This window comes from Penaeus japonicus, unplaced genomic scaffold (genome assembly GCF_977035675.1).
Source record: "Penaeus japonicus unplaced genomic scaffold, GWHDUDI00000001_assembly GWHDUDI00000003, whole genome shotgun sequence".
Taxonomy (NCBI): Eukaryota; Metazoa; Arthropoda; class Malacostraca; order Decapoda; family Penaeidae; genus Penaeus; species Penaeus japonicus.
In genome coordinates, this window is record NW_028234405.1 from 49,286,635 (window position 1) to 49,296,634 (window position 10,000).

Here is a 10,000-nt window from a genome sequence, read left to right on the forward strand (position 1 = left end):
AAAGCGGTCGCCGTATCTGGTGTTACCATTCTTCGCAAAAAATAAACTTGATATACCGTGCTTGAGTAACCGTCACGGCTGAGTTCATTTTTGTGAATAGAAAAAAAACAACAACAAAGATATCAAAATTGCATAAGGTCAGAATATTTCGATTACGTGACATTCTTAAAATAATTATGGGTAGATTCCATACAGAGACTGTTAATAGTGAGATTCCAGTGATTGTGTAGGCCTATTTTTAGGAAGAAGAATCAGAAGAATCTTATGTAAGTGTAGTTACAAACAAGAGCCCAGCGAATGGGGTTAGTCACGCAGTAAACCACCTATTCCATACAAATTAGTTACAAGCCTACCATGTGCCCATACAAGACGTTGAGATGAATCACGTGATATTCGAAGCTTCACGTGAGCTCGAGATGACTTATTAGGAACCGCAAGTCCAACCCGGAGGCGTATCCTTCAAAGAATAATGAATCCTACCTGAGTTGTCAAATGATACTGACATCCTAGCGTCATTTGTCTTGACATTGGGCACGTGGGGGTGGGATGGGTATGTGTGTTTGGGGGGAGGGGGAGGTGGGGGAGGACCTGAGGGAGATGCTGCCATGATCTCTTTGTATATGTTTGTTTTAGGTTTGATTTGCGGTTTCGTGGTATTTCTGGTTTGTTGGGTCTGTTTTTTCTTCTTTTTGAGGGGGGGGACTTTGTTTTCGTCTTTCCTTGACGTGTTAGTTTTAGAAGTTATTGTTTTTTTTATATATCATTGGCGAAGGTTAGTTTTACTTGGTGTCTGCATGTTATTATTATTGTTATTATCAGAATCGTTATAAGTACTAATCGTTAAATCCGATTTTATTACAACAATCATTTTACATTGAACCCAAACTGATACAATCATTATCACCTCAATTCCCTTACGTAACACATCCACCCACCGCAAGACAAACAAACCAAACAGATAAAAAAACAAAGACTGGATATAGGAGCTTGTTAAACGCCAAAGACCCGCCAAGGAAAATGGCCGTGACGTTAACATTCGAGTTTGTTTACGTCGGGAAAATGGCTTGTATTGACAGGGGTGTACCGTGATGTTTGGCCACGTTTCAGAAAGAGTGCGTTACCTGCCTGTTCTTTCAGCATAAGGTCCTTCGAGTTGAGGTAGGGGAGGGGAGGAGGGGAGGAAGAGGAAGGATGGGGAGAGGGGGATATCCTTCAGGAAAAAAAGGGGGTTTTGGTGTTCCATATATGGCGGACTGATCGATGAAAGAGTTCTTTGCGGCTTATCAAGATCAGAGAGAGTAGTCGTGCCTTTTGCGGATTTTTTTTTTTTTTTTTTTTTTTTTTTTTTTTTTGCACACGTTTTGCTTTCCTAGGTGGAACGGTGGGTCTTTTAGTTTCCGGGTGTGGCTTGGCGTATACACACACGAACACGTTATAGATAAATTGATATTTATATGAGTATGTATGTATGGTATTTGTGTTATTTTTCATTATTATTATTGTTATTATTATCATAATTTCATCATTTTATCCCCCTCAGCATCACCACTACCACCATCATCATCATCAACACTATCATCATCATCACCATCACCACCATCATTGTCATCATCATCATCGTTACTGTTACATCTTTATATCCATTGATATACATTGTATAAGGATCATAATCATCATTATTTTATTGATATTATACTTATAATTTCTTCTCACAAACACCGTACTATTTTTTTTCTGTTGATGAATATCAGTTCTTATAGAGCATATAATTTATTTTTAATCGTATCTAATCGCAACAAATCTTAACATCTCTCTTATTTATGAGTTTTTTTTCCCTCGCATAATGTACATCAAGTCTTGTTATGATTCCCGTCATTCACGTCGACAAAGTTCGACCAAAAAGTTCACTTATACTTAAGTGTGATAACAAAAGCGTTTCTTTAAAAGGTTTGTGTGTGTACCTGTTCTTTTATCAAGCGACGTAGATGGCATGTTGCTATGTTAGGTAATGTGGTCAAGATCAGGTTTCAAGTACAAAGTGGAACCAGTACTCAAGCATCGGGAAAAGGCCTGTACCAACTTATTTTAAGTCATTTTATATCGTGTGAGTACAAACATGCAAAGTTGTTTTTTTCCCTGCCTGATTTTTTTCGATTTTGGGAGCCTAAAACAACTTGTAAATTGTAGTCTAAAACAACGGTGAATTCGGGTGGTTTTGGGTAATGGGGGGAATTTTGTTGATCTGTGTTATTTTGAAAGGCATTTGCGTTTATTTCAATGTTCATTTTTTTATTTATTCCAAATTCGTTGCATTGCGGTCATTTCAATGTGCATCTTTTTTTTTATTCCAATTCGTTTCAACTTGATTTCTGTTTGTATTTTCGCTGGAAATCTACTCGCTCCATGTTGCGGCTGCATTTATCAACAATCTGTCATGAAAATACATATGATCTGTCGTCCATGGCGTGACCAGGAAAACACCAGCTCACCCCGCTTTCGAGGTCGTCCGAGGTCAAACAAAGTGTTCCTTACCGCCCGGCGAAGGTGCTGATTCCCCGTCATTACAGCTGATAATAGCATAACAATGCACAATTCCCTCCCAAATAACCGCTCTCCAGCCACGCCCTCTGCAGCCCCAATTTGTCCGTGAAAACCAGTTCCTTCGGCCGAGATCTGACTTAGTGCAAAGATGAGGAGGTCGGGTCAGCGTCGGACAGGTGGTAGGGAAGGGAAGGTCACTGATGTTCTCACAGGCTTGGCAGAACATGAGGGATTGTGAGGCGTTGGTTTATGACTTTACTGCAGTTGGTTTTGGGTATATTTGCTGCTTGGTACAGAATGCGGTGTTTCTTTTACTTGTGTTATATGTTTGTTCTCTGATAAATTACGAGGAAATTGATTTTGAGAGCTTGTAGGGCAGATCAGACAGATAGTGAGCATTATTGCTTCGTGATTCAGTCCATCGCGCTTTTTCTGGGCAATGTCAATCACCCGATATATGACAGGTACGACACGCACACGCACACGCACACACACACACACACACACACACACACTCACACTCACACTCACACTCACACTCACACTCACACACACACACACACACACACACACGCACACATTCAGGCACGCACACATACACATCCAATACCATTGTTTTTATTACAAACAATCATACCAACACGAGATATACCCTGCCATATCACGTCGTAGTGAAGTGATAATAAATAAGACCACTGTCAAGATAGGGCACATTGCAGTCACACTTCGGAGTGGCAGCTGCATATCGCACGCTGTATAAGGTTCTAACGACACCGCGTGGTCTATAGGGCACTCTGTGTGAAAAACACTTGAATGATTCAAAGCTTTCCTTGTTTGGCGTCTGGCGAGCTTTGGTTTCATCTCGAGGTGTGTTCAGCGTTCGTTCTTTCCCCCCGTTGGTTCTGTGTCGTCCCCCTTTGGATCAGATTCGCCCCCCCCCCTTTTTTTAAACTTCCGGGGTCCTTCTAGTGTCTCCTCAATCACTTTTTTTTTCTTTTTTATTTAATTTCATCGTCCACTTCCTCATTTTAATTCTGAATTCGACCCCTATTTTCACACCCTTGCTTCAGTGTTGTTCCCCCCCCCCCCGTTCCTCATTAGCCTCAGTATTACTTCGCCCTGTACCTCATTTGCTTCTCTGTTGCTTCCCCTCAATTCCCCTTTGCTTCACTGACCCCCCCCCTCGTCCCCCCTTTGCTCATTCGCTGCTGCGTTCCCCCATACCTGGAAGATCGTATATGTGTTCTCTTAATGACGATATTCAAGACGAAGCCATTGGGGATAGCGATAGGTATTGGAAAAATGAACACGATACTCGGAACGTACTCAAGTAGGTCTTCCTCCTTCCTTCCTCTTTCTCTCTTTCTTTTATACTCTCTCTCTCTCTCTCTCTCTCTCTCTCTCTCTCTCTCTCTCTCTCTCTCTCTCTCTCTCTCTCTCTCTCTCTCTCTCTCTCTCATATACTCTTTCTCTCTCTCTTATACTTTCTCTCATATACTCTTTCTCTCTCTCTTATACTCCTCTCTCTCTCTTATATACTCTTTCTCTCTCTCTCTTAAACTCGCATTTTCTTATACTCCTCTCTCTCTTTCTCTTTTGTATTATCCCTCTCTTTCCCTCCCCCCTCCTACCCCCAAGCCACGTGACCTATCAATCAGCGTGTAATTAAACAGCTCGACATCCATTATTCATGCATTTTTATCATTATGACAATCCTTCACTGATGGTCCTTCGATCCTGAGTGATGGAGCCCCACCGTCTAGGATACAGAAGGACCTTCTGATTGGCTGGGTCGCTCGGGGCTTATGACTGATGGGTCCGGCGGGTAATTAAGCACCTGATTGGTTGTTAAAGACACGTGGCTTGTCTTCGGTGGCTCGGCTGGTTGGTTGTTATTTTTGATTGGTTGTTTCCTCATTGGTTCTTGATGTAATGGGCGTGGTTATTTGGAGAGGTTTTATGATGTCTGTGGGTTTGGAAACGTTTTTTTTTTCATTAACTGAACGATTTTAAAGAAAAATCTCTGGTTGAACCAATTTTTCTTATTATTAATGTATAATGTATATATGTATGTATATATATATATATATATATATATGTATATATATATTTGTATTTGTATTTATATTTATATATATGTATGTATAGTTTTTTTTTCTATTCATGTGAATATTGATCAACATTCAGAGGGAAGAGTCTCCAAAATCGAAAATGTGAAGGATAAACCCCTGGTCTTAAACCCTCAGCCCTGCGCGATTCTCACGTTCTTGCATATGCACAACTTACTTGCACTATTTTCCTAGTTTCGTATGTCAACAACCTATATATTCATATTTTCGTTTCTATCCCAAGCATGACGTACAGTGTGCTAAATAGACTAGCGGTCAAGGTCGTTTGGATTCACACGCGCATACACACACGCACACGCACATGCACACGCACGCGCACAAGCACATATACACATGCACAAACATACACACACACATATGTATCTCTCTCTCTCTCTCTCTCTCACACACACACACACACACACACACACACACACACACACACACACACACACACACACACACACACACACTTCCTCACACGCTGCAAATACGAATGACACTGATTTAATTTTAATCATACAATCCTTCTCATTGAGAACCTCCCTCGATTTCTTAGATATAGACTGTCGTTATATCGAGGTTGAGATATGTTTTATCGAGGTCAAGTACTGGGCCATTGAAGGGCAAAGAATACGAGAGGATCTTCTTTGAAACTTTGATTGCATGGATTGCAAACGGTTGACAGAAGGGTTCGAGTTGATAAAGAGATTCGTTGCATTACATTATATTATCTGTGTTATATCATATTATAGATTTGTATTGTAGATTATATTTGGTTTTGAATATTCGATAAATAATGAGCTGATGAAATAATGAAATGAGCTTATAAAGAAAGATACAATACAAAAAATGTATTACCTGAACTTGCTAATTTCGTTTTTATTATTCGAATAGCATACCCCCCCCAAAAAAAAAATATATATATTTATATATATATATATATATATATATATATATATATATATATATATATATATATATACACACACATGACTGGAAAAAAACGTAGTGATATAGAAAGATATATTGAGAAATTGCATTACTGCAACGTAAGAATCATCTCTTGGAATATTCGAATATAATAATAAAGAATAGGTAAAGAATTAGGAGAAAAAAAAACATTGATATAGAGAAATGTAGCAAAAAAAAAAAAAAAAAAAAAATTGCAACACTCAAAAAAGGGGAGATCCGTGTCCTTATTATTCAAACACAGATTGTTGCGCCGTTGCACTCATTCGGTCGTGCGAGTTAGGATTGCACGCCGTGACCCTCGAACATGTTTAGTGTATTTGATATTTAGCGCTAATGCATAATGCAACGCGCGCGCCTACGATACGGCATCCTGCAATTGCATGAGCGTAGGATCAATGACAGGTTGCTACATATAAGGATGGCCACGGCCGTTGATCCGAATTTACTGAATGCAGATGGATTTATTAGGCCTTGCAAGAATCATCGAAGCTCGTTTTGAATCATTCCGGACTGTATTGGTGCGTGCTTTCGTGAAATTAACATGTATAATGTGGCTTTGTTTTAAAAGCATGTCCTCGGGTAAGGAAATGGGCGGGTTGTTGGAAGAAGAGTCGCTTGGGTTTTGAATAATGATTAGTGGACAAAGGAACAGAAGAGCACTCGTTAAATCTAAGAAAGAGAGAGAGAGAGAGAGTCAGACAGACAGATAAAGAGTGAGAGAGAGAGAAAAAAAAACACTCCCACAAAGCTTACAATAAGGAGGGAGAGAGAGAAAGAGAGAGAGTCAGACAGACAGATAAAGAGTAAGAGAGAGAGAGAAAAAAAACATACTCCCACAAAGCTTACAATAAGAGAGAGAGAGAGACAGCGACGAATACAGACATTAAGAAATCTATCTGAATACCTTGTAGGACTTTCAGTAATGGACTAGGTTATAACAGACTACTCTGACCGATCGGATTGGCAAGATATTTTGCGATTATCAAAGCAAAATATCTTGCCGGTTTCATCCCCTCTTACAGGCAACGCCCCGGATGTAGTAAAAAACAGGCTCTTGGAACCCTGATGATTAATCAGTCGTGCATATACGGTAGAATTAATTTCTGCTTAAACATTAGTATCATCACCAGCATGACCTCTATCATTACCAGTATTCCCTCTATCAACACCATTATTCCTCTATCATCACCAGCATGACCTCTATCATCACCAGTATTCCCTCTATCATCACCAGTATTTCCTCTATCATCACCAGCATGACCTCTATCATCACCAGTATTCCCTCTATCATCACCAGTATTTCCTCTATCATCAGCATGACCTCTATCATCACCAGTATTTCCTCTATCATCACCAGCATGACCTCTATCATCACCAGTATTTCCTCTATCATCACCAGCATGACCTCTATCATCACCTTTATTTCCTCTATTATCACCAGTATTCCCTCTATTATCACCAGTATTCCCTCTATCATCACCACTATTCCCTCTATCATCACCATTATTCCCTCTATCGTCACCAGTATTCCCTCTATTTTCACCATTATTTCCTCTGTCATCACCACTATTTCCTCTCTCATCACCAGCATCATCTCTATCATCACTATACCGGTGGCTATCATCATCACTGTCATTACTAAACCACCATCACTCAAATCAACGGCCGCCATCACCCTCCCTGACTAACATTCCACTGCAGTGAGTTATCGTTTACTTTTCTTTTGCCTTCCCTTCTCCCCCATGTTTATTGCTCTGTGCTTTCGCTTCCTTCATTCCTCTATATTTATTTTTTTCACGGTTATCTCTTTTTTGTTTTTGTTTTTTTGTTTTTTCTTTATTACGTCTCTATTCTTTATTACTTTTCTACGACTTTCCTCCCTTTTTCTCTCCTTCTCCACCTGCTCTTCTATTTCCCTTCTGCCCCTCCTCCTCCTCTTCTTCTTTTCTTCCCTCATCTCCTCCCTCCTCTTCCTTTTCCCCCACCTCCTCCTTCCCCTCCTTTTCCTCCACCTCCTTCTCCCCCTCCTCTTCCTTTTCCCCCACCTCCTCCTTCCCCTCCTTTTCCTCCACCTCCTCCTCCCCCCTCTCCTTTCCCCCCACCTCCCCCCTTCCCCCTCTTTCACCTCCTCTTCCTTTTCCCCCACCTACTCCTCCCCTCCTTTCCCCCCACCACCTCCCTCTCCTTCCTCCCCTCCTCCTCTTCTTCCTTCTCCTCCTCCCATCCCCCCTCCTCTTCTTCCTCCTCCTCCCCCCCTCCCCCCTCCCCCCAACCACGGGCCACGGGAGGCACTTGTTATGATTCTAAACAGAGTAGTCACGTGACGACGCTTCTCTTCTGCCTCTACTTTCATCAGCCGACACGTCAATTTTTCTTCCTTTCTCTCTATCTTTCCTTCTTTGTTCTTTTTGGTTTCTTTCGTTTGCGATTTTTTTTTTTCTTTGTTTATGCTGTTTTTTTTTTTTTTCTTCTTTTCGATTTTTTTTTTCTCTCTCTCTTTCTCTTTATCTGACTCTTTTTCTTTCTATCTTTCTTTCTCTCTCTCTCTCTCTCTCTCTCTCTCTCTCTTTCTTTCTTTCTTTCTCTCTCTCCCTTTCTTCTTCTTCCCCGCTTTCCTTCCCCACTCTAATCCGCTTTCACTTCTCGCTCCACTCCACGTCTCTTATCGCACCCTCTCTTTCTCCTCTGTCTCTTCGTCTGCGTTTTCATCCTCCTCCTCCTCCTCCTCCTCCTTCACCTCCTGTTCCTGCTCCCCCTCCTTCTCCTCCTCCTCATTATCATCATCATCATCACCACCTTTATAATCATCATCATAAACATCATCACCACCACGACCATCATCATAAACATCATCATCATCACAACCATCAACATCATCACCACCACCATCATCATCATCACCACCACCATCATCATCATAAACATCATCATCATCACCACAACCATCAACATCATAAACATCATCACCACCACCTTCACCACCATTATCATTATCCCCTTGATCCTCCTCCTCCTCCTCCTCTTCTTCCTCTGACCTGTTTTCCTTCTCCTTCTGCTAATAACAGTTTTTGTTCTGCTTCATCCTCTCTCGCTCCCCGCCCCTCCTTCTTGCTTATCTTCTCTCCCTCCTACCTCTCCGTCTTCTTCCTCTCTCGTCTTCGTTGTGCTTCATCTTCTTTTTACCTCTTTTTTCTTATTCTTCCTTCTTCTACTTCAACTTTTTCTTCTCTCTCTCTCCCTCCTCCTTTTCCACCTTCATCTCCTGTTGTTGCTGCTGCTGCTCCTCCTCCACCTCCTCCTCCTCCTCCTCCTCCACCTCCATCTCCACCTCCACCATTACCTCCTCCTCCACCTCCTCCACCTCCACCTCCACCTCCACCTCCACCTACTAATCAACTTCAACCTCCACCACCACCATTACCTCCACCTCCTCCTCCACCTCCACCTCCACCATTACCTCCTCCTCCACCTCCTCCACCACCACCACCTCCTCCATTATCTCCACCACCTCCACCACCACCTCCCCCTCCTCCTCCCCCTCCTCCTCCTCCCCCCCTCTCCACGTTCTCCCTCTTCACCCTAGCCACAGTGCACGCATTCAAACACATGACACATATCCGATTTGCGCCATTGCTTATTACGGTGATATTAGAATTTCCCGCCAAACCAAACCTCGACTTAATGACTCACCACAGTTTAAATTTGCAGATGTACTGACTCCCCCCGTCCGTTACTTTTGAAATTCGTACTATTTCATCTTTTGAAATATATTTAACTTGGTGTTGATTCGTTTACCGGTATATCTGAGGTTTAGGAATGTCAGAATGATTGAGAGTAAGTGTTGAAAGGTTGACGTATTGCAGATTTACATGGATTTTGGGGGATTGATCGTATTGTTGACAGTAGTCTGTTGAAAATCTGATTTGGATGTATTTTCCATGATATTGGTGATTATCATGGTAATTATGATGATGTTGCACTGTGAGATATAACGATTGCATGCAGCTTTAATTATAGCATTGATGACGATTGGTTAAATCGAAAATTAAAGATAATCACGATATTCTCCCACGCATATTTCCGCCAATATCGCTTTAAAACTTTAGATATATAAATAAATATGACACGAAAAAGAAGAAGAAAAGAAAAGAAAAAAAAGTATAGTAACCACACTTTCACTTTGTTTATTGTTAAGGGCCTAAGGAGACGAGGGGAGACAGGGAGAGGGGGAGGGGGAGTCGAGGGGAGAGGTAGAGGGGGCATTTTGGTGGGTATGAGAGGATGGGGGGGGGGGGTGAGGGGGGATAGGCTTTCCTCTCTCAACGGCAGCGACTCGAAGGAAAGTGATGACAGACAGATTGGGTGATCTGACAGCC

General features: G+C 41.7%; 1 protein-coding gene across 1 annotated transcript in view; it reads left to right on the forward strand.

The window, feature by feature from the left end:
• Nucleotides 1-10,000, forward strand: part of LOC122264021 (uncharacterized) — a 170,720-nt gene that overhangs the window by 1,002 nt on the left and 159,718 nt on the right. The window lies entirely within an intron of this gene.